The sequence below is a fragment of the Equus caballus genome, chromosome 5 (genome assembly GCF_041296265.1).
Source record: "Equus caballus isolate H_3958 breed thoroughbred chromosome 5, TB-T2T, whole genome shotgun sequence".
Lineage (NCBI taxonomy): Eukaryota > Metazoa > Chordata > Mammalia > Perissodactyla > Equidae > Equus > Equus caballus.
In genome coordinates, this window is record NC_091688.1 from 1258407 (window position 1) to 1283214 (window position 24808).

Below are 24808 nucleotides of genomic sequence, written 5' to 3' on the forward strand. Positions count from 1 at the left end.
GAAAGTGGAGACAGCAGGGTAGAATGGGTGGTGGAGACGGGACAGGGGAGCCACAGCTGGATGCCAGGGCTTTTCACAGGCCTCTCTCACTTCGTCCTCTGAGTGGGCTCGGACCCCATTTAGCAGACAGGAGAACGGAGGCTCGGAGAGTCTGAGATCTCCAGGCAGACCTGAGCCCTCTTCTTTGAACCACGGTACCCTTGCCATGGGACCGCATTGGACTTGCAGAGTGGGAGCAGCTGACAGAGCGCCTGAGTCGCAGGCCGAGCAGCTTAGCTGTGGCCAGTGCGTGCGTGATGTGGGTGAGAGAGGCAGAAAGGTGGAGGCTCCTTTGGGGGCGGGGGAATGGAGAGTAACTGCAGTGGGCCTTGGTAAGGAAGACTGGCAGAATGGGAGATTGACTGAGTGAGTGAAAGGGGTCAAAACTGGACTCCAAGCTCTTGAGCATGAGTATTTGGGTCCCTTGTGAATTCAGTGAAGCCGCCTCACCATCCTGAGGGCCCACGTCACTGTCTGCAGACTGTCACGTAAAGGAGGAAACGTTGCCAGTCCTCTCCCAGCTCCTACGCTTGCTGCCTACCATCTCTTAGCTCCAACCAGGCCGGAATCTTCTAGAGACTAAGGTTGTTGGACACAGCATCAAGTCAAATGCTCAGTAACTGATTATTGGAGAATTAATGCAGGAAAGCAAGTAACCTTTGCTGTGTGGCTGGTTTCTGAGTGGCGGGCCCTGTAAGACGCGTGCTGGGTAAAGGATAGGGGAATTGCATTGCCTGTGGGCAGAGAATGGGGCACCCTTCTCTTGAGCTGACTTCAAATTTCTTATAACCCAATGGGACTGAGGAAAGAGCATAGGTTTTAGAGCCAGAGGTTTGAAACTCTGCTTATCACTTACTCTGTGTTGCTTCAGGAAAAGTGCTCAGCTTCTCTGAGCTCCAGTTCTTTCCTCTGTAAAAATGTTAATTCAAGTAATAGCAGGTCAGACTTGTTGCACACTTGCTATATGTAAGCCCCAATGCAAAGCACATTTATGCATTAGCTTGTTGAAAATTCCACCAAACCTAGGACTCTGGAGATAGGAAGAAACAAAGATTCAACATTTATGTAACTGGTACATGGTGCACTAGTGCTGAGATGTGAACCCAGGGGTATCCAAGCTCTGAACCACCACCCTGCAGCACTTCCTTAGGATGGGGGTAACAGTAAGGGTATTAACCTACACCCGTAGGGTTGTTGTGAGAGGTAAGGGGTCCACGTGTCTGGCAATGAGCACGTCTCAGTAAATGGTAGTCTCTCTCTCAGCGTGGCTCCCATGGCCGCCACTCTGAGCCAGACACTTTCCTGGAAACAGATGAGGACTCAGTCCAGTCCTTTGGAAGCTCGTAGGTCGTGACCCAGAGGGTTCCATGGCCCTGTCCCTGACCTTTCACCCTCCAGGTTTGATCTCCAGGCTTAGCTGTGCGTCACTTCCTGCCAGGAAGTCTGGGACTCTGTGCACCAGAGTGTTTTCGGAGAAGGATACTAGGATTACACACCCCTCCAAATGATCCTCAGCTCAACTCCATTTGGCTCTTTGAGGTGGGGATCAGACACTGAGCTAGCAAGCATGCTGTTTATTTGGTGGGGGCGGTAAGGAGAGGAGGGCTCTTCCTGGAGTCTGGCAGATGAGCCAAGCAGAGAAGCGGGGCTGGGGATGCGGGGCCTCCTCCTTCAGTGGGCTCTCCACTGCTGGGTGCAGCCTATGCCTGGCCCCCCCTCAGCAGGCCCGGGAGAGGTTGAGTCACTGAGGACTGTTGTCTCGCCAGTGGCCCAACTAGGTAGAGTGTGTCCCCAGAGCAGTGGTCCTCAGGCTGAAGCATCGCCTAGAGCACGTGTACAAAGGCAAACTCACGGGGTCTACCCGGGAGTCAGATTCTGTAGTTCTTGGAATCTGCATTTTGACAAGCTTTCCAGGTGATTCTGCTTCAAGTGACTGGATTAACCTTTCTTCGAGACTCACTGGCCTGGTGTGCCCGTTGCTCTTTGACCTCTCCCTGCCTGGGATCAGGGGAGTGCAGAGCCCTGTCTTCTGGTTGTTGGGGACAATGGTGAAAGGCGAAATGAGGTCCCTGCCAGAGACAGGTTCACGGTGATGCTGATGACGCTTAAGCTTTAGGGTTGCTCACTTGTGGGGCTGAGGGGAGGGGTGGCTATGAGAGCTGGAGGCTGTGGAGTGTGCTAGGTGGGCAGGGGAGGCCAGTTTGCCAACAGGAAGCATTTTTATGTAGACATTTCTGGTAAACCGAATGAGGAGCTGTTGGAAGAAATGGATCTGAATTTCCAAGGCTCTTGTAAATGGTTATGATCTTTCTGACTCTAAAGAAATATCGCCACTGGACTTAATTTTGTATTTGTTCTTTTTCTTAAGAGGGCCCCCCAAAACCTGGATCCTCCCCTGTCCCCTGCCCTCGGGGAGCTGCCCAGATCCACAGCCACCCTTGGAGCACAGCCAGCCAGAAAGGCGGAATTGCAGATGGCAGAGCTGTGTGCAGCTGTGGGACTCCTCAAAGCCGTCTTGGGTTATATTCCTGGAAAAGGCACTGCAGGTAAAAATGATGTAGGTTGAATCTGTTTTTTCCCACAAACATTGTGATAATGGAAATTACATTCCTCACCAAGGTCTTGGTGCCCAACTTTTTCTAGGAATAGGTATAAGCACTATAAACACCATATTTAATCAACTGTAAATGACACACCTATACTCTGTATTTGTGAAATTGAATTTGAGTATATAAAACTGCTACACCGGACAATATGGTAACCAAATCCCATTCTGTTTAATTTAATGTGTTCAGAAGATTCCTGGGAGAAATGCTATTTTAGGGGGAGGAGGGAGCCCTGGAGAGGACTGAAGAGACTTTCCCTCCCCCACACGGAACCTGCGTAGGCAAGAGGGAGACTGTCAAAGGTCTGAAGCTGAGAGACGAAGATTTTTGTGCCCCATGGCCCACCTGAAAACAGACCAACCAGGCAGCAGCATTCGTGGGTGCGGCTGGCCCACTCTGACGTGCTCGTCACTTAAGCTAAAAGCTGCCTACACATAGACCAGCAAAGGGGGACGCTTGAGAGGGCTTGCAACACGCGCAGTTGGGTGAGGCTGATCTGGAATGGCTTTCTGGAGGAAGAAAGTTTTGAGAAGATAATTGAAGGCAGGAGAGGAGAATGGTTAGGCTTCCTGAGAGGTCAGTCCCCGGGGCCCTCAAGGACTTTTTCATTTGACTTTTGAGCTACCTCACTGTAACCCACAGGCTGCCAAGGAGACTTTGTCCCCAAGCCTTCATCCACCTCCCACCTACTTCAGTCTTTTCAGACTGCAAGTCAAGACCCACTAGTGGGACACAGGAAGAACTTAAAAAAGAACAGGATAGAACATATTTCATTAATACTTCTGCTCCGGTTTCCTGTGGACATACGTGTGTACTGAGTGGTGATGTTCAGTGTGTTTCTTACTAGGGGTATCTATGATGTCTTGCCTGTTTATTCCCAAAGCCTGCAAATAGGATCCGCACGGAGTATCTCATGTGTTAAGAGTAAAGTGTTTCCCCAAATTCAGCCTTTTCACTTGGTTGAAGACCAAGACCAGATCACTTCTGTTGATTGTCCTCTTTTCCAATCAACCTCTATTCCTTTCTGAACGTTTCGTTACAGAAGTGGTTCACAGGGCAAAGGCACTGGGGACTCCGCATGTCCTCATCCTGTCCTTTCTCTTTGCACTGGTTCTGACCTCTCTATTTTCCTCCTTATTTTCTCTCCGAGAAGGAAGTCTTTCCGGTCTCACTTCCAATATTGAGTTAATTCCAGCGCAGATCTTAGAGCTCACGGGGCTCGCCAAAGATCGTTCTTGAGGTCCGTCCCGGGAGCCACCACCTGGGTTTAGTTTTGCTTTCTAAACTCGTGTTTCTGAAACCATGAGTGCAAAAGGATCACCTGGGGAACTCATTAAAATGTGGTTTCCTGGATCCCACCCAGCGGGTCTGAAGTGGGGCTCCCGAACTGCATTTTTGACCAGCTCCCCAAGTGATCCAGAGGACCACACCTTGAGGAGCACTGTCAACCAGGGAGAAAATTCTGCTCCTTCCAGGAAGCCTTTCACCATTCACTCCTGATTCTGACCACTCTGCTCAGTTTCCCTTCTGCAGGAATAGTCTCAGTTTATGCCACTTTATGTTTATTTGCAATCATTTGCACTTTGTCTGAAAAGGTACTTTATCTGGGTATCCTGCCTTCCTACTTAATTACAAACTCCTCCACGGAGCTGTATCATCCATTACCATTTCCCCAGAGTGCCCAGCAGAGGCCCTTGCTCATGGCGGGCTTCCCATAGGCTCTCTGTGCATAGGACAGAATCTCCCATATGTCCCCGTGCCCCTGCCAGCCCCTAGCTCTGAGTGGGGCGTCCCCACTCGGGAGTGCTCAGGGCAGGGGTAAGTGTCTGAGTCGTTCCCTGGATCCAGCAGCATTATTGATTGGGTGATTTCGACTCTGTCTGACTTTGTCCTTTCCATCTCACCTCCGTAGGTTTAGGGAGAAGTCAATCGGTAAAAACTAATGAGTCTAGATGACTCCCCTGGGATTGTAGCTTCGTCAAGGGCGATTATATTCTTCCCGTTCAGAAACACATGGAACAGCAAAGGCAGAGGGCTGAGCAGCAAGGCTAGAACTAGAATCAGGCAAGCTAGCTACCTGGGGCACAGCATTTAAGAAAGCTCTTCCTCCCAGGGGCTGACCCTGCACCTGCAGGGCCCCAAGAGTGGGCACTGCCTTCAGTTTCAGCTCTAGATGCTTCCCTGCCTCACCTAGTCCCAGCCCTGCTGGGCAGCCTGAAGCAAGCATCCTGGGCCCTAAATCCTGATACTTAGGCCTTAAAATGAACAGAGGGAGAGAGGGCTGAGGAAGGCGTGGCCTGGGCACCATCCTGACCCTAGATTAAATGGTTCTTCAGGCAGAGGTCAGCCTGGTCCGTTCTCCTGTCCTGAGGGGCTGACCTGCATGCTAAGCAACTTGGGTAAAACTGACACTGAGCCCCTGATTCTGTGCTGGGAGCGTTTAGTGTGTTGTCTCACTTAGTGCTTATGAGATTCACGTGGCTAGTCTCCCAGGAAGGAAGAGGTCCAAAGCAGACTCGGCCCGTGTCCTCTGGTCGAAGTTCACTCAGCTTTTGTCGTTGTTTTTTCCTTTTTTTTAACCCCCTCCACAACTCCCCTGCCTCTCATAGCAAAGAGATCCCACACTTCCAGAGACCCACTCGTCAAAGGGATTAAAATCTCCCCTGTCAGAAAGCTCAGCCTCATGGTTTATGCTTATTGCTCCTCCTGTCACGAATCACATTTCTTCCTGTTCTAACCTCAGGGGAGATGAAGAACAGCCTGTCACTGGTCACCAACCTCTGTATGTGGGGCCCCAGGGGCCTTTTGGTTCATCAAATCTTTTCTGTCTTCTTCAGGCCTTATAAACCCATCTCCTTTGCTGGGGGTCTTCTTTTCTTTTCTGAAGAAGAAAAATGATAAGGAGGGGAAGGAGAAAAGTAGGAGGAAGAGAAGGAGCTCAGCTCCAACTGAGCTGAGGGAGACTGAGCAGCCCGAAGGTAGGACGTGAGGGGTGACCCCCAAATGCTGGGCTCCTGGCAGGCCAGGACCCCAGGCAGAGAGTCCAGGCGCTTGGGCCACTGCTGTGTACTTCTACAGGAATGCTAATGGTCCAGATCCCTCACAGACCCCAGGCCCCTGCCTCTGCTGGGCGGGTCCCACCCTGGAAGGGAAGATGGGTGAAATGGCCTCTGGAAGAGGCCTCTTCCCGCCTGGCTCTCCTGGAGGCCTCCGTCTCAGACGAGTGGAATTGTCAGACTCCAGATGGGGCAACAGAAAGCGGAGGGCCCAGGTCAGGCCCCCGTCTCCTCTCCCGCCCCTGCAACGTCAGAGATGATCTCCCCACACGGTGAGTAGGGTGGCTGGAGCGGATGACTAATGCGTGTCATTTTCAAGATGCTCTCTCTGCGCAGGAAAGTACATTCAGGTCCAGGTTTTAATTGTGTGCGGTTTTCGCTGAGATGCGTTAATTTATTTCCTTTGCTCCTTCAGTGGTTCCTCCTCTTCCATCAGGGTGAAATTATCTGGAATGTATCTTTTTTTCTTAAGGACAAAAAGAAGAAGCTGATCTTGCTCCTTTTCCACGGATTGAGCTTTAGAACATTCTGGGGCTGCCGGATGCTGTTCAGTGGGTGCTGAGGGGTAGAGACCCTACGGTCTCCCACCGCGAGCCTCGCTGTCCTCCTGCTGCCAGATTTGCCAGAGAGAATGCTTGATGCCGCCGGGCCCTCCCACCAGGCAGACCTCTGACAAAGTCACCACCAGAGGGGACTTTCAGCCAGGGCTGGCTCCAGTCAGCTTCTGAAACAAGAGGTGCTTTCTTCCTTGCACAACCTTCAGAGAAAAGGGGAACAACTTGACATCCCAAAGGGCTTCTTGGAAGCAGGGGACAAGGTTAATCAAGGAAAGATGGGGCAGGAGGCATCGAGGGCCCCCTGACTGGTGCTCTGAAGCTTGTGCTTTTTGACTTTGGCTGGGAGAGGGGCAACCATTTAAGAAAGTGGGTAGGAACAGGGTGAATATGGTATAATGTAAATATAATGTTTTTAATTGTTTTCTTTTCACTGGAACTTTCTTTGTGATAAGTATAAAAATAGCACACACACCTTCAGAGATTCTGCTGCATCTTGCCCCAGAACGTTGCCCTCTTTGAGAATTATTGTTTTTCTGTGTATCTGCACTAGCTAAGACCATTTTATCAAGCCCGACTTACTCTAGTTTTTATTATAAAAAATAATTTTTATTTTCCAAATACAGAATTATAGTATCATTTGGATATGCTTTTTCAATCTCTGTGTAAATCCCAAATTGGAGATTAAGCTCCCCCATCCCTCCCCATTGGAGAATCACTGAATCACTGCCCTAATATCCAGCACGAGAAAGCAGAAAGCATTGGCCGTGCTGGGCCGGGACTCTTCCAGGACCCAGTTGTCTCTTGGCCGAGTCGCTCTCCCCATCCCTCGACATCAGGGTCTTCTTTGGTCATTGGGCCCACAGTAAGAAATTCAGTAAGTATACGTTGCATGAATCTTACACTATTGAATTATCATCACATGCTTGGCACAGTGCTAGCACCTGGTGTGTGCCAAGGTACACCTAAGTGTTAGCTGTTGTTCCTAAGCTCCCCGACACGCTGCCTCCTCCACGTGTCCTGTAGTCTGCCCTCTGTTAGGAAGCTCTGGCAGCAAAGATGCTAATTTCTTAAGGTGCCCTGGAACAGCTCTCAGCATCCTCTGTTCCGCAGAACTATGTGTCACCTCCAGATGGTGACCAACTGTCCAGATACCGGCTTCTTTAGGTCATGTCAGAAGCCTAGTACAGTGCTCACACACAGGAGGGCTCACCGAATGTTTGTTGAGGGCGTGAGTGGCAGGCCCGGTGCCCTCCACTCAGCAGCCTCTGCGGTCAGGTGAGGTGGAGCCTGGGGAGCCTCCTTAGGGAGCAGTGACGCCTCTCCACTTGTGCTCTCTGTGCGTGGGGCTCTGACTCACAGCACATGATTCGGGCTTGAAGATCGTTCCGCGAGCCCGTCTTTCTAGCGTGGTCAGGGGCTTCTGGGAGGCCAGTACCACCCTGCTGCCGACAGTTTGGTTCTGTGTTCTCCCTTGACTGTGTTGAACAGGTCTGGACTTTGGAGAGCTCCTCCTTCCAGCTGCCCTTGGTCACTTCCCAGCTGTGTCAGCTGCAGGCTCAGGCTCTGTAGGGCCATAAATCTCAGTTCTTTCCCTATCAGGCCCCAGCCTGGACCTGGTGGACACCTCTGCCGTGCAATGGAGACCCCTGCAGTTCCCAGATGTGCCGATCTGTCTATTTGTCCCCAAGTGCTGTTTCTCAAAACCTGAACATATTCTTCCCGTGTGATCCATCAACCACCTTCCTAGACGTGGCCCGAAGAAATGAAGACTTAGGTCCACATAAAAGCTTGTACGTGAGCGTTCACAGCAATTTCATTCGTAGTAGTCCCAAGTGGGAAACAACCCGAACGTCATTCAACAGGTGAACAGTTAGACAAACTGTGGGACATCCATGCTGCAGAGCACGACCCAGCAACCAGAAACGATGAACTGTTGACGCACACCACGCGTTGGATGGATGTCACGGGCGTTCTGTGGAGTGAAAAAAGTCAGCTTCGAAAGGGCACATACTGCATGATTCCATTTATGTGACATTCTCAAAATGACATAGTTATACAGATGGAGAGCAGATTAGTGGCTGGCAGGGGTTGGGGAGGAGGGGTGGTTAAGGACGAGCAGAGGGGTATGTGTGACTGCAGAGGGATCTCTGCAAATGGAGTAGTTCTCTGTCTTGATTATAGAGGTGGTTACACGAATCTATGCGTGATAAAATTGCATGAAACTACACACACACACCCCCATGTAAAACTGGTGAAATCTGAATGTCTGTGGATTGTACCAATGTCCATTTCCTGGCTTGAAAAAAAAAAGGAGCCAGTCATGATGGCCTAGTGGTTAAAATTCAGTGCTCTTTTGGGGCCGGCCCAGTGGCGCAGCAGTACAGTGCGCATGTTCTGCTTTGACAGCCTGGGGTTTGCCAGTTCGGATCCCGGGTGCGGACATGGCACTGCTTGGCAGGCGTCCCACATAGAAAGTAGAGGAAGATGGGCACGGATGTTAGCTCAGGGCCAGTCTTCTTCAGCAAAAAGAGGAGGATTTGCAGCAGATGTTAGCTCAGGGTGAATCTTTCCCTGCAAAAAAAATTGTAAGTTAAAAAAAAGAATGTCCAGTTTTTGTCGCCACTCTCTGTCAGCCCCTGACCCACCTGTGGCCTTGGTGTGATGTTCAGGGAGGTGCGGAAGGGCCAGATTCTCCAGTGTTAGAAATATAGCTATAATACTTTCATTCTCCTTCTAACCTACAATGAATCCATTCTCAGGGAATCATTATAATCTCGTTTGGGATCTCTCTGTATTTCCAGCCCGTGCCTCCTCTTGGGGTATTGTCTTCTAAGTGGATTATCTCCCCTTTGAAGTAGGACTATAAACTTATTTTGTTTATTTGATTATTCTAAGCCTAATCAGCTTCACCTTCAAGTTTAAGGAGGATCCTGAATTCAATTACCGTAGGACTTGCATTACTTGTAGGCTTTGTTTGGGGGCCCAGTCTGCATTCTCTGAGCCAGTGGCGTGCTCTGGTGATCAGAGGCTCCACCCTGCAGTTGGCACAGGAGGCACAGTGCTGCCCCTTACGGGGTCCCAGGGCAGGGCCCTGAAAGAGCCATTCTAAGACTCGATTCATTTAACTACCCTCACACCCTCCCCATATGAACAGCCCCGGGAACTCTGCTCTCTCTCTCCGCCCTAAATCTCTGGAGGGGAGAGACACAGGCCTGTCCTGCTCCACTCACGCTCCACCTCCCCACTGCTCGTCTAGAGCACGTCCCTCTTTTGCATCCTGATCTTGAGGGCTCCCAGGAAGGTAGACAGTCAGCTGGAGTCTATCTTGCCCTTTATCCCATCTCCTTACAAACAGACTGGACTTATCTGGACAAAGCCTCTCATTTTGTGGGTGGAGGCCCTGAGACCCCGCAGTGGTTAATGGCAGAGCCAGTCTACAGCCCACCGTGGTACTTCATGCCGCCTCTCTTGGAGAAGAGTTCCATAAATTTATTTGTGTTTGACAGTTCTGGTGTGTTAATTGCTGGAGTTTGGTGACAAGAGAGGGAGAACTTCACCTGAGCTGCCCTGGCAATGACTCTGAGTCAGCCTGCAGCTCCCTGCCCCCACCCCCCTCTTCCCCTGGGGCCTGTCCTTTGAAAGGGGCTGAAGGAGTAGGGAAAGCTCAGGAAAGGGGAGGAGATGTCTCTGGCTCTTCTTGGGGCTCATTTGCTCTTTGGTGCTCTGGCTTTTGGAGCACCAGGCTTACACTCTGAAGGATCAGCAATTCCAGAGGAGGAAGGATCCCCCACTCTTCCAGGGGCAGGAAGGCCAAGCTCTGAGGGTATGGGCAGTTGGAGTGATGCTGGGAGTACTGTGGGCAGACTGGACAACATCCCTCAGTGGGTTAAACAAACACCCTCCCCTACGTGCACATGCATACGTGCACCCGTGTACGCGCACACACAGGCACATTCACCATCCCAGAGGGTAAATGGTTAAGGACACAAAGGTTAAGACCTGGTTTGAATCTTGACTCTGACACTTCCTGGCCATGTGACTTTGGGCAAGTCTTGTAAATACACTTAGCCTCCATTTTTTCATCTCTGAATAGGGTGATGAATAGCATCCATCTCAGAGGAATGTCATGAGTATTAGAAGAGAATATATGTAAAGTACCCAGTCTAGTCTCTGGAACTTAGCAAGGGCTCAATAAATGTAAGTTATTTTGACAATGCTGATCATGATAGTGAGTATGAATGTTTTTAAATCATTTGGTATTCGTGTCCCTCATGTTTCAGCTCAGACTCCACCTCCTCTAGAAAACCCTGCCTGGCCCACAAAAATGGATGGAGGGCCCCTCCTCTGGGTCCCCCAGCACCCAAACTTGTCTACCTTAACATTTCCTCATGGTCCTGTTGGTCTTGCCATCTAGACTGAGTTATTCGAGAACAGCATCCACACCTTGTTTGTCTCTCTATCCCCAGGGTTTGGCACAATGCCTGACAAATGGTAGATGCCCAAGAAATATTTGTTGAATGAGTGGATGAGCAAAGAGATGAACGAGTGAGTGAAAAGATGCTGTGCGAGTGTGGGACTCAGTATCCCCTCTCCATACTGAGACTAATTCTGCCTCTGTGCCTTTGCTCATTCCATTTCTACCTTCTGGAATGTCTATCCTTATCTACCAGCTTTTCTTGGACATTCCCATCCTTCAAGCCCATCTGGAGTCCCTGCCTCCTCTCTGAAGGCTTCCCTGATTACTTCCCCGATTACTGCTGTGGTCCCTCCCGGGCTGGAACTCACATGGGAATTATCTGTGGCATGTACCATCAATTACCTTTTATATTTATGTCCTCTCTCCCCAAACTGTGAGTTCCTGGAGGGTAAGGATTTCACCTTATTCTACTCTGTATCCCAGAGGGCTTTGTAAACCTCAGAGACCAGTAAGTGTCTGTAGGTTAAGAGTCAGAGGGCTTGCAGATGAGGCAGAGGGGCCGGGAGGGCCAGCGGGAGGTCTGCAGGCTGGGATGCGCGGTATCTCCACCTGTGAGCTGGGGCACTTGGGCAAGTCATTGCTTTCTGAAAGTCTCATTTTCTTCGACTGTACTAAAAAGTACAAGCACCTCCTGCAGAGGGTTGCTATGAGGAGGCCCTGTGTGCCCTGACGCATAGTCACGTCAGTGCCGTATTGTTCTCCCCATTGTCCCCCTCCCACTCCTGGGCAGTGCCATCTACCGAGCTCACTCCTCTGTGCACACTACATCATCTCGCCTGATCTTTATGAGAACCCCATAAGCAAGGCCTTGGTCCCCTGGTTTGAACGTGGAGAAACTAAGATTCAGACATGCTGGATAGCTTTTCAAAGGTCACATAGCTAGAAAATGGCAGGACCGGGAGGCCAGCCCAGGTCTGCCTGACGCCAAATCCACACACATTACAACATAATTCTGGAAAGAGGGCAAAGGTCCAGCCCTTGCTCTGCCACTGACCAGCCTGCAACTTTGACCACCTCTGAGCCTCTCCCCGTTCCTCACAGGGAGGTCCGTGGTCATGACAGCGCTCCTGACTTACTGTGAGCCCCTCAAGGGCAGGGCCTGGGTACCAGTCAAGGTTCCTCCCCCAGCGCCTCTCATTTCCTTACACAGAGAAGGCCCGCAAGGTGTTGAAGGAGTATGACCCTAACCAGGGCTGCGGTGGGCAGGCAGGAAGGGTGCAGGAGTGATGCTGGTTAGGAGGGAAGGCCCATGATGAAGGGAGACCAGGGGTGGGGAGGGCACACCAAGTGCAGCTGCGTCAGCAAAGGGAGGCCTGGCAGGGCAGCAAGATTGAGGCAGGCCTGATGTCCAAGGGAGGAGGGTCTGATGTCCGAGGGGCCAGGGTCTGATGTCCGAAGGGGGAGGGTCTGGCGTCTGAGGCGGGAGGGTCTGATTGGTGTCTGTGTCTGGGTTCGAGAGTGCCGGCAGGGAGTTGCTTCGCTGGCAGCTCTATGGAGAGGGATATCTGAATGGGTCTAGGTGAGCTTGTGGTTAGGGTGGCTCTGACAGAGGTGGTCTGGACTCAGCTGTGGCTGGGCCGGGTTATCTGTGCTGAACGAACAGCAGACAGGATTCGGCAACTGAGTAACCGTGACCTACCCGGCTCTCTGTGGCTGGAAGCAGCTGTCTCCTCTTTCCCAGGCAGCAAACGGTCTTCAGTACTCAGCTCGGGGACAGAGTCCTGCACGCCCTGGGAGAAGCCATCCCTGTCCTCTGTGTTCCTCCAGTGTGATGGAGGAGGGGCCAGGCCTTGACATTCCTCCCAGCCAAGGAGGCCTTTGGGGTCCTCAACCCCTAACCAAACCAGTGACGTGTTAGAGGCCCCTCACAGAAGAGGGGCATCAGAGACGATCAGCTCCCCAGCCCTTCTCCCTGGGGTCCAGCAGGAGCGTCCTGAGTGGCTGCCAGCTCCTCCCCGGGGGGTCCCCACACTCACCCCTCAGCACCGTCTTGCCTGCCTGTTAGCTGCGTCAGTCCTCTCACCCCCTCCCCATCCTAGAATCCCACTGTTGAATCCCTCACCTGCCCGCTCCAGGCCCAGCCCAGAAGTGACCACAAGCAGGCACCACGGCAGTCTCAGGTGTCATCTTGTAGAGGACACTGTTCCCCACGAGGGGCTCTCCCTGCTCAGTCAGGTGCTGATGTGGAGGCCACCACCAGCTATGGACCACGAGGCGGCGGGTGGGCAGAGTGATGGCCGGGCTGTCCCCAGGGCAGCCTGGAGCCCTGGGGTTATGACGTTCTCACTGCCTTCCTCCTGCCAAACATCGTCCTTGGCCCGTCTCTGCTCGGCACCAGGGGGACACTGGAGAGGTACCCGCATGAGGACGGGAGAGCAGTTTCGGCCCGCTCAGCACGAGGTGGCAAGGTTTGGACACGTGCTCGTTTCTCGCGGTCCGCTGAGGTGCTCCAACACAGCCAGCCCCTGGGGTCTCCCACTGGCACGGGCCTGCGGGAGGCACTTTGGAGGGTCTGGCACAGAGGCCCTTAGCTCCCCGGCCCTTCAGACAGAGGCCCTGACAGCAGACAGGCTGGGAGGGCCAGGCAGAGGGGAGACATTGTTCCTCTGGCTACTTTATTTCTTTGGTTTGTGGCTGTTTGACAACAGCAGTAAAAACAGCTTATAAATTAGGTGCCCGGCCGTAAACTGCAGAATCAGCCATGCTGCAGGCAGAAGAAGAGCCCTCCTCCCGTCTCCCCCACTCCCCAGGCGGGGCGGGAGCCACCCTCTCCAGTCACCAGGCCTGGGGCAGCCAGGGCTGGGGGAAGGGCTGGCTCTTCCCCCAGCGCCGCCCGTCCCGGAGCCCGGAAGGGCCAGGGAGCCGCGGGCTCCTCGGAGGCTCTTCAAACAGAGGGCTGTTTATCTCTTTTCAGCGCTGTCCAAATGACAAGCAGGAAACTGGAGCGCTGGGAGCATAAACCAAGGGATACAAGGTAGCGTTTTTTTGAAAGCGTGATTCAAATCAAGCTCCAGGTCTCAGATGAGGCCGTGGGGACAAAGGCAGGGAGGTCTGGCTCTTAGGAGGTCCCTGTGACCTGAGCCATGGGTCCTCTATGCTTCCTCCTTGTAGGGGCCTCTCTCCCAGTTATTCTAATGGAGAAGGAGCCCGAAGACCTGAGCCGGGTCTCAGTGCAGCACTGAGGCACTGCCAGGACAGGCCTGGTCTCCTGGCAGCCACCCACTGCTCCTCCGGCCGCATAAGGTGGCCGGCCCAGCCCCATTGCAAGCACCTCCTCTCCACCCCTTGGCAGGGACAATGTTGGGTCTCCTCCCACTTCGCCTTCCTGCTCAGACCCGGTGGAGCTCAGGCCCCGGGCCAGAGCCTGCGAGGTCCAATTACCCACCTAGCCGAACTCCACCCAGGCTGTGTGTGGGGGCCGGGGACCGTGGGCGCCAACTAGAGCTCACCCTTGGCGTTAGCTCCTGAGCACAGCACACAGCTGTTTGGACTCAGCGCCTCCGGTTCTCTGCTCGTTCTGTCCGCCCCTGGCATGGCCGCGTAAAGCTCCTGCAGCTGGTGATGACTCTGCATTTGTTTATGCGTTTTCTTCGCCTGTGTCGAGTGCTCGTGTGTGTGTGTGTGTGTGTGTGTGTGTGTGTGTGTGTGTGTGTGTGTGTCCTGCCCTTGGAGAGTAGGGACGGGGTTGCCCCCTCCTCTAGATCCAGATTCTGCTCTGGGAGCAGGCCTGGCCACAAGGGTGCCAATAGGCAGGGAGAGGACACCGGGGCACCCAGGGAGAGGGTGTCCAGGCAACACGCACAAGCACGCGTGTGTGTGTGTGTGTGCACGTGAGCAAATAAATTGATATGGAGGTGCAGTCACAAGTCTTGTGGAGGCTGCTTTTTCAGACATTTTGCTTTTTACTTTTCCTCTTCTCCTGCAGGACAGCTGCCCACACATCCCACCCTGGCCCAAGCCCATGGGGTCTCAGAGGGGCGAGTTCCTGGGCTGTACTAGACCAATGTTAAACCTGATGTGTTTTAGACCGGTGAGCTACAAAGCAATGTGCCATCTCCTTTTGAAAAAGCAGAGATTTCCCACCCACTGGAAACATCTGGGAAGTACTTTGTCAAATCTAATGAGCTGTGTGACCTTGGGGGAGTCACTTAACCTTTCTGAGTTCAGAGCTTTTATCTTGGAAGTTAGGAAAGTGATCCCTGTGAAACTGCTATGGGGATCAAATGAGATAATTGATGAGAAAGTCCAAGTGCTCCAGAATGTCTAGCATTCCATGACAACCGCAACAGCCATTATGACCGGAAGGTACAGACTGTGGCGGATGGCAGGAGGAAGCTAAGGGCTCCAGGAGGCCTGACGAACCTGTGCTCTCACCACCTGTGCCGACTAGCCGCTCCTCTCTCTTCTCTGCGTGGTGTATGTGTTTCAGTCGTTTTACACACACACACACACACAGCCCCAGATGCTGTTGATTGACGGCTGACCACCTCTGCCAGATGAGGTTCTCAGGAACCCATATTTCCCCCCAGTGCAGGGCCCAGTGCAGGGCCCCAGAGTGCAGGCTCTTGGGGTGACAGCCTTACTCCCTACCACCACCCTTAGCCCACGCTCTGGGACCCAGGAGACTTTAAGATGACTCTGGATATAAATCTAGATCTGTTTGGGGAGTCTCCTGGGCCCACAGTTCCTTTGGGGGGCCAGGGCAACATCCTGGGACACCGTTTGGCCAGCTTATGCCTAGTGTAGCTGTCCCCAGTGGGGGCCTCCTCTGTGGGCAGTTGCCCCCAAAGATAAGGGTCTGTAAGCTGCAGGACGTGTGTCTGCGGGACGTTAGGAGCAGCTCCCATCTCACCACGTGGGTTTACAATGGAAGAAGTATTTCTATTTTAGCAGAACATAGTCAAAGGACCTTCCTCGTTACTGAACTTCAGTTTTGTTTCGTTTTGTTTTGTGAGGAAGATTGGCCCTGAGCTAACATCTGTTGCCCTCTTCCTCTTTTTGCTTGAGCAAGACTGTCGGTGAGCTAACATCTGTACCAATCTTCCTCTATTTTTTGTGGGATGCTGCCACAGCATGGCCTGAGGAGTGGTGTGTAGGTCCACGCCTGGCTTGGGCCGCCACAGTGGAGCACGTGAACTTTAGTCTTAACTCTGGAGAAAGTCTTCCTAACCAACCATCCACGCGAGATGTTCAGGCCGCCCCACGTGCTCGCTCCCAGCGCCAGCTCCACGGCCGCCCAGCACACAGGCCTGGCGCGGGCGTGCCCGCAGCTCCGGGAGCTCCCCAGTGCAGGGACCAGGCCCCCTCCTGCTGCCCACGTTCCTGGGTACACGACTCTCCTCCAGGGCTGTTGGTTGGCTTTGGCCAATCTGCAAATGCAGAACACTAGGATTCATCTTGGGAAGCACACTTGGGGACGTTGCGGTTTCCCCGTGTGTCTGCAGGCACGCAGAGCTGCTGTGTGGCGGCACCGGGGGGGGGGGGGGGGGGGGGGGGGGGCTAGCAGTGGCCCCTCCCTCCTCCCCCGAGTTTTGGTCTCAGGCTGCCAGGAGGGTTGGGTGTGGGGTGCAGGGGTGACCTGTACCCCATGCTGCTGCCTCTCGGGGCCTCTGCTCTGGTTCTGCCATGCAGGAAGGGAAAGGCCCAATGCGGAAGCCTTCCTCCTTGCCGTCCCCAGTGCCGTATTTTTCCACCCACTCCTCTGGCTTTGGTATTGATTTAAATAGAGAGAAGGCAGGTCGGGAGAGAAGAGAGCAACCGATGGAGGGGACAAGAGGCAGAGGAAGGCAGAGAGGGGAGAGGAAGAGGAGCAAGTGAGGAGTGGGGGGCGAGGAGAGGTGAGTAGGAAAGAGAGAGCTGGAAGAGAAGAGGAGCAGAGGACGTGGGAGCAAGAAAATCAAAAGGCAGGGAGACAAGGAGAAGGGAGCGAGAGGAAACGCAGCTTCCTAGTGGTTGGCAGAGATCTGTCCCAGGCCATCCCTCCCCCAGCCAGCCGAGGGATCTGCCTTCCTGGGATCCCTGTGGAACCCAGCACACCCCAACCCCAGGAGAAGGGAGTAGGGCCTGCCTCACCAGACCCCTGGTCCTAGCCATGAGCCCTGGGCTTGGTGGGATATGCGTGGGCAGAGCTGTGCCTCCCTCTGTGCCCACCCGATGGAGACCCCTTGCCTGCTCCCCAGCGTGGGGCCCCAGCGTTTCTGCTGCACAAACTTCTCCGTTAGACCCTTTCTGTGGATGGAGGTACTTCGTATGTGGGGCTTCCTCTGTCTGCTCCAAGGGGCAGGGTGACTCTGAAAGGAGCCCCGTTCCTGCCCCTGCTAGGAGGTGCCGGGTCCCAGCAGTGCCCGGCCGTGACGGGTGCAGGCTCTTTGCGGGTGGGCCCCACACCCCGGGCTCTGCTGTCTCTGTTCTTTCTGTCCTGGGGCTTTGGCTGAAGAAAAGGCTCAGCCAGTGGTGTTTACGGAGTAGTTGGATTTGTGTGTGTTGCCATGACAACAGTGAGGGCTGCCCCGTTCTTTCTCCCACCCGTGCTCTCTGCTCCTTTCACAGGCTAGAAACCTCCCTCTGTCTTGCTCAGTTCTCCCTCCCCCTGCCACCCTTCCTAATTTCCACGGGACTTACCTCGCCCTCCCTCACGTCCCGCTCTGGAAGGAGTAAAGCTATGCCCATATCTCTTCAGTCCTTCTAAGGCTGTAGGTTCCCAAGAGCAGGTCCCAAGCCCTGAGGGTGGGGGCATGTCCTCTGCTGTAACTGGGAGCGAATGGTCAAGGACCCTGAGCGAGGTTTGCGGAATGGTAGGGCCTCAGGTCTCCAGGGCCCTTTGAGAAATTGCCTTCTCCTTCCGCATAGTGGCCCCAAATGCACCCCATCCCTGTCCCCAGGCATCTGAAAGGACCCCTCAGCTCCTCTGCCCCAAAGACCTGTTGCCCTCTTTCTCCCAATTCCAGGCCAATATTCACCTCCGCCTGTAAGCGTGCCCTGTTGAACTCCCAGACCTCAGCATTTAAGCGCACTCTGGAGTGTTGATTTGTGCTCGCTTCTGTTGCACGTGCCCCACAGTGATGTTCTGGGCTGGATGTATGTGTCCTGCCTCCTCAGCAGCCTGGGGCAGTATTTGTCTGCCCAGCACAACATGCTAGCCCCTGGCCACCTGTATCAGAACTCTTTCCTATGGCATACCCATTCTGTGTAGGGTGGTAGGGCTGACCAGCCCGCCTCTCCTTCGCCCTGCCCCACCTGCCCAAGGGATGGGTGCCTGGCCAGCCCACGCAGTACCTTCTCTGAGGTCTGATACTGGACATGGGACTCTTCCTCTGGACTGTGGACTGTAGGACAATTTAGCCTTGGGCTTCCAGAGGCCACCTTTCCTACCCTGTGAGAAGGAAGCAATAAACGCTGGAAGCAGTGTCTTGACTATTATACTTACCCATCATTCCAGGAACTCCCTGAGGGCACGAGATGTGGCACCCCTACCAGATTGGAGCTCCCTGGGGGCGGGAGCTGGGTACCCCCCTCCAAGTCAGAGCTCCCCAGGGTAGGAGTGCTTCTAAAGCAGATTAGGTGCTAAAGTCTGGGTAGGTTAATTGGTAAGATACCAGGCATTGAAGGCTCACCAGGGTTTAATTCCCTATTTGGATAACTTTATAAAAATTGTACCTGATTATAAGCCCCACCAGGTAGTATCTTGTCTTGATCACTATGTGAGGTGCTGAGTCTAAGGAGAGGGGTGAAGCAGTCTCCGCCCTGGGGGTTGACAGTCTGGCAGGAGAAGGTGTCTGTGCTCTGACAGAATTTCAGCGAGTGTCCAGTGGGGGTGTGGGAGGAGAGGGCAACACTGCCAGAGGGCAGGTCTGGAAAACATCCCCGAGCCACGTCTGGGAGAGGCACAAGCGTCTGTCTCTGGGCAGAGTGGAGAAGGGCATTCCGGACTGCAGGAGCAGCCTCAGCGGAGGCAGGAGGGGAGCCAGCCTGGAGCTGTAGGTGGGTGCGAGGTGTGGCGGGGTGAGCCGGCATTGCCCCTTGTGCCCAGGGCGTCTTCCCTCTTTCCTGCCCCCTGCAGCAGGCCCTCGTGGCAGCGCCTTCAGCTGCTTGGACTCCACAGTCTGTCAGCGCAGGGGCACGACGCCCAGCTGCATGCCATGCTTTAATCACCTCTGTCTGCAGCCCTCGCCCTCGGGTTACCACTGGTCAGAGCTCTCAGTAGCAAGTACCAGTAACCCCCTCTCTCTCTTAGAGGCATGGATAAAATATGACATTTATCGAAAGATAACCAGTGTGACGTGGTTGATCAGCTTCGGGTAAGATCAGGTCACAGATCTTTTTAATACTTAAGTTAATTCTTGGAGCATTCATCTGCCCGATTTAGCAGGAAGCCCAGCGTCTCCTTCTTGATGCCCCACCCTCCTCCCCAGCTCTTGCCCTAATCGCCCCAGCTCTAATTGTTAGAAAAGTCCTCTGGCCTGTGAAGTGGGAAGGGGCGGGTGAGTGATAACTGTGGGGCCTGAGCAGTCACTGCTGCTGTCACTGCCTCGTGAGCCCATGCTCCGATGGGCCCGCACGCTGTCCAGCGGGGCTTTCTGTGGCTGCCTCGATGCCCTTGCTGATCCGGTGGCCGCACAGACCCGCACAGGATGTTCCACTCTTGGACCCTGACATACTGCCAGTGTGTACTCACATGCTCAGCCACTGTCCCCAGGGCTCACCAGCTAAGTAGCTGGGTCTGGGAGAGTTTCTAGCCACAGCCACTTTCTGTGCCAGGATCAGCCGCTCTGCCACCAAGATAATCTAGGCCCCAGCAGTAAGGCCGGACGGTCAGTCTGCACCAGTGCTCCCCAAATTTTACTGTGTTAGAACGACCTGCCGAGCTTGTCCAGGCACAGGTTTGGGGCCACACCCTCAGAGATTCTGATGGAGCAGGGCTTGGGTGGGGCCTCACAATCTGCACTTCTAACAAGCTGCCCCATGATGCTGGTGCTGCCGGTCCAGGGACCACACTGCGTAGCCCTGTCTAGATCCGCCCTTCCTCAGGATGAAGTCTCCCTCGGGGTCCATTCTCACTAGTGATGTCTAAGGTCATCACCATCACAGTCCATCAGGACTTACCGAATTTGGGTAAATAAGAGCTCAGCGTCTTGAACCTTTTCCTTTCAAGAGACTCTTGGCCCTATGCAAATTTGTCTATTCCTTCCCCAGCTGCCTTTGAACCCCCTTACAGTAGTCATCCCTTAACTGAGGTTTCGCTTTCCGCAATTTCAGTTATCTTTGGTCAACCTCGGTCTGAAAATATTAAGTGAAAAATTCCAGAAATAAACAATTCATAAGTTTTAAAGTGAGTGCCATTCTGAAATGAAATCTCCAGCCGGCCTGCTCCTTCCCGCCCGGGATGTGACTCACCCCTTTGTCCGGCAGATCCACACGTACACGCCCCCCGTCCGCCAGTCACTTAGTAGCCGTCTGGGTCATCAGATCAACTGTCATGGTATTGCAGTGCTTGTCTTCAAGTAACACTTATTTTACCTAATAATGGCCCCAAAGCACAAATGCAGTGATGCTGGCATTTGGTTATGCCAAAGAGAAGCCACAAGGTGCTTCCTTTAAGTGAAAAGGTGAAAGTTCTCCACTTACTAAGGAAAGAAAAAAATTGTATGCTGAGGTTGCTAAGATCTGCAGTGAGTGAAACGCCTCTTCATGAAATTGTGAAGAAGGAAAAAGGAACTTGGCTGGCTTTACCGCTGGACCTAAATATGTACGTACAGGAAAAACATAGTCTATATAGGGTTCGGTACTGTCCGTGGGGTGGGTAGTATGTCTATCTGCTGGGGGTCTTGGAAAGGATCCCCTGTGGATAAGGGGGGGCTACTGTAGTCCTCAAAGTGGGGTCCCTGGAACCAGCAGCGGCAGCATCACTTGGGAACTCGTTAGAAATTCAGATGCTCAGGCCTCAGCCCAGACCTACTGCACTGTGATCTTTGATGAGAAGGTCGGTCGGGTGTGGCCACAAGAAGAGACACGAGAGAGGCTCAGGAAAGCAAAGTTTATTATACTCACAGTTTCCAGAAACAGGAGGCACACCATGTAGGGCCAGGTGGGGAAGCACCAGCATCGTCAGAAGGAGGAGGGAGAGGAGAGCCCAGGCTATGGCCTTTATGGGGTTTCCTCGGGAAAGGCAAGGTGGGCAGGGTAAATAGCTCAGGATTGGCTAGGTTGAATAATTCCAGGGGGCTCTAAGCAATAGGTGGTCCCTAGTTGCCTGGTGCCTGGCCTTGGGATGATTAAAGCAGAGGAGCATTGCCTCCCGGTGTGCAGGCTGGAGGAGGTTGGTTCTAGATCGGTTGGTTTGCATGTGGAAGGCACGCTCCTTGCTGGGCCCTTTGCTGTCTCCAAGAATTGGTTAGCCCTGGGAGGGGCAGGCTCTCCCCCGAGTCAGAAAGGTTTTTAAGATGTCAAAACATCATAATATACAGAAAGGAAAACGTATAAATGATACACCTGCTGATTCAGAAACCCCGGGGGTGGGGCTCCGCACTGGCTTTCAACACCCTCCAGGGGATTCTGATGCACCCGAGGGGTGCTGTAAACTGGTCTGTTAAATGCTTCCCCATAGCCCCTTCCTTGGCCCTACCGCAGCGGGGGACCTCCCACCCAACCTTCCCAGGGTGCCTTGCTCCCAGCCCGGCAGCTCCCACCACGTGCCAAGGGCTGTCACACCTTTCTGGCAGCCCTGCTGCGCCCTGGCTGCGTGTCTCTGGGCTTGTCGCTAACTTCCGTGTGTCTCCCCAGCAGAACATGGGGACTGAACCTGACAATCTTGAAAGCTTCTCCCAGCCCTGCCTCTCGCCTGCTCACTTCCTGGGTCCTTGCCTGTGAAACAGAGATAACGCCCACTCCTGGGATGATAGGGACGATGAGGTGATGTGACGTGTGTGGCAGCCCCCAACAGAGGGCAGAGGCTTGATAAACGTTAGTGGAAGCTTGAATTATTCTTTGACTTCTGGGTTTCCCCAAAACCTTCCTTTTCCTTCCTACTGCTCTGTGCTGTCATCAGGCCTCAGGGGCCCTCTCCTCTCCAGATCTCTCTTTTCTTTACAGAATTAGCATCTTTACACCCACAAATATCGTGGGGCGAGGAGTCCCCCATGTATTTCCTCAAGAATCAGGTGACGGAGGGAAGAATTGGGGTGGCACAGTTGGCACCAGGCACCTAAGAGATGGAAGGTCTCGGCCCCAGTGACAGACCTGGCCTGCGCTAGTCCTCTGCTCCGCTGCCTCCTGCTGAAGCCACATTCTCCTCTGAGGAGCAGCTCAGAATGTCTGCACCCAGAGGACACCCTGGAGTTTCTTCCCTGCCTGTCACCACCACCAACCCCCACCCCCGTCTCCCCCCACCCCGCCCCTCTCTGCCAGGGTGCCTCTATCAACGGCTGGTTATTTATATCCCCGAGCAGCTGCTGACAGACAGCTGGGAGCTGAGAGGCGTCTGACAGGGACGAGCGAGGCAGAGATGACAGGGTGGTGGGCGGTCCTGTCACTCTTAGCGGGACTGCTGAGCAGAGCCTCTGCTCCTTCACCTGGAGAGGTGAGGCTTGGGCGGGACTGAGGGGGCATCTGGGAACGGGCACTCAAAGGGAAGGGTTGGAGGGAAGAGCTTTGCCCCAGGTGACCTCTTTCAGGGGGAGGGGACAGCTGGGGCTTCATTATCTGGGCACTTGCCCATGGCATCGGCTGCTCACAAGCCATATGACCTTGAGCAATTCACTTCCTTCTTCTGGGTTTTGGGTCCTTCTAAGTGAAGCGGAAGGGTTGGACACAGTGCTCTCTAAGTTCTCTTCCAGCTGCTTTAGTGGAGAGGTTACAAACACAGATCCTGGGGTCTGAATCTTGGCTTTGCCACAAAGTCGCTGTGTGACCTTGGACAATTTACTTAACCTCTCTGCCTCCAGTTCCCTCTCTGCAGAATGAGGGCCCTTAATAGAATCTACATCAAAGCTTTGTGTAGGGATGCAACGAGCAGATGAATTCATGTGATGGGGTTAGTGCGGCGCCTGGCGCGCGGCCGTCTCGTCTAAACAGAACCCTCAAGTCTGTAAGTCTTTGGATGTGTCCCTTTGCTCTAAGAAGGTAACCATATTGGAGAATATTAAGAGAAAAGGGTGGGGCCCTTTTTATATATACTGCAGGGGACAGGGGGAGGTTTTATAGGTTTGTATGCCAGGTGTCATCAAATTGGGAAATGTTTGGGCTAAGGCTACATTTGTCCTGAGCCTGTCCTGCCTTCTGACTCTTCCTCCACCTGTAATCTTTGGGGGCTGTTGTTTGCTCAAAATAGCAAAAGGTCAAAGGCTATTGTGCCCTTTTTGCAACTCTATCTGTCTGTCATTCTCCCTCTCTTTGCCTCTCCCAGCTCTTGTCTTCTTTCCAACCCCTTGCCGTCCTTCTATTTTAAAAACTAATACCTGGCCTTGGAGAGAACACAGTCCCAGCGTGTAATTAAGTCCCAGGGCACAGCTGTGCCTACAGCACCAGCCTAGCTGTCAGGATGGGTGGGAGGCTGAGCAGACATCTGCTGGGGGAGTAACCTTGGAGCAGGAAGCCTGTCCATCCACCAGCTCTGAGCCGGGCGGCAGGCAGACAGACACAGCTGCTGTGTCTGGGAGCAGTGGAGGCCCCGGTGGATAATGGCCCTTTCCCTCTTTTACTAATCTTGGCCCTCCTGTTTGGAAAAGGAGTATTCCCATAACAGAGGAGGGGGAGAGAGGGAAGGAAAGGAAGCTGATAGGTTACCATGGAAACCAGCTGAACACAAACTCTTAGCTGCAGCTAATACTTGACTTGCAGAAATACTTCCAAATCCACAACTTAAATGAAAACGCACACATAACCCTGTAAAAGAAGAGTAATTGTTGCTCATTCTTCTCTAATCACAGCAATTCGGTTCCAACGTTGGAGTCCAGACGACACGTGAAGGTGAGGTGACTCTGTCTCCTTTTAGAGAAGCCCCTTGCAATTCACTCCCTTCTTGCAAGCCCAGGGCATTGGATCCAACATCTTAACATTGCCCAGAAGTCACAGATGGAGGATTACAGCCCACAGTCCCTTACTCCTTTGCTGAGTCATGCTGGTGATAGACATGAGTTAAGATGTCTGCTTTCAAAGAGTCCCCTGCCTTTGGCCGAGGCCCCAGTACTAGGGAAGGGTGTCAGAAAGGTTTGTCATTCATTACACCCTTCCTGAGCACCCACGATGCGCCAAGGGCCAGGAATTAAAAGTAATAATAAAAATAATAAATATCTGGTCCCTGTCATCAAAGAACTCATAAGCCAGGAAATGGGCAGTATAACACAAATTATCTGTTACTAATAATAAGGGATCCACATTTGCAAATGATTTTTCTATATGCACAAATATCGCATTCACGGTGGGTCCTATGATGTCATGCTTTCTTGAGGGGAGAAAGTGAGAATCAGGGCTGGGGAGAGAAAAACCTAAGCTCCTCACATCCGTAGGCCTTCCAGCTCCCCCGTCTGCTGTCGCTGCCTCTGCAGTACATGCCCCAGCTGCACCGCTGCCAACTTCCTCCCTCCCCAGGGTTAACTGCCTTCTCCGCTCAGAAGCTAGCTCCTCAGGCTAGGGGTCTGCCTTGTGCCCTGCCGGAAACAACACAGTCGCTGAAAGACCCGCATGGGGAAAGTGTCTTTCAAACGAGCACACTGCCCCTGTGTGTACCCCCCCCATGCTCTTACGTGGTATCTCATTTACTCACCGAGCAGCCCTCCGGAGCCTGCTTAACAGGAGCTGCTGGGCCCTGGAGGTCAGACATGCGCACGGTGGCACAGCTGGTTTGGGGCAGAGCCCAAGCTCTCCCTGGGTGGGTGCGCGGGTCTCCAGCACTCTCCCCTCTAGGTCCAGACAAGCAAGAGAAGATCTGGGTGGCCAGGTGGAGTCACTTTGCAGAGCTCTGCTCAAATGTCCCTTTATCAGAGTCCTTCCCTGACCACCTTTTCCAAACTGCGCCGTCCCCGTCACACTCTTCATCCTCTTCATCCCGGCTTTGCTTCTTGGGGCTCGCTGGCTCCT

General features: G+C 53.4%; 3 long non-coding RNA genes across 3 annotated transcripts; 2 read left to right on the forward strand and 1 right to left on the reverse strand.

The window, feature by feature from the left end:
- The first annotated feature begins 235 nt into the window (after positions 1 to 235).
- LOC111773420 (uncharacterized) lies at positions 236 to 10478 on the forward strand. Its single transcript, XR_002807790.2, has 3 exons — positions 236 to 1578; positions 2408 to 2585; positions 6174 to 10478. It is a non-coding gene; the product is annotated as an uncharacterized lncRNA (long non-coding RNA).
- LOC106783121 (uncharacterized) lies at positions 8267 to 14470 on the reverse strand. Its single transcript, XR_001380682.3, has 3 exons — positions 14185 to 14470; positions 12375 to 12569; positions 8267 to 8829 (listed from the first exon to the last, which is right to left on the reverse strand). It is a non-coding gene; the product is annotated as an uncharacterized lncRNA (long non-coding RNA).
- On the forward strand, positions 13571 to 23797 carry LOC138924192 (uncharacterized). The gene is made up of 3 exons (XR_011438939.1): positions 13571 to 13709; positions 14661 to 14765; positions 23659 to 23797. It is a non-coding gene; the product is annotated as an uncharacterized lncRNA (long non-coding RNA).
- Positions 23798 to 24808: the final 1011 nt, after the last annotated feature.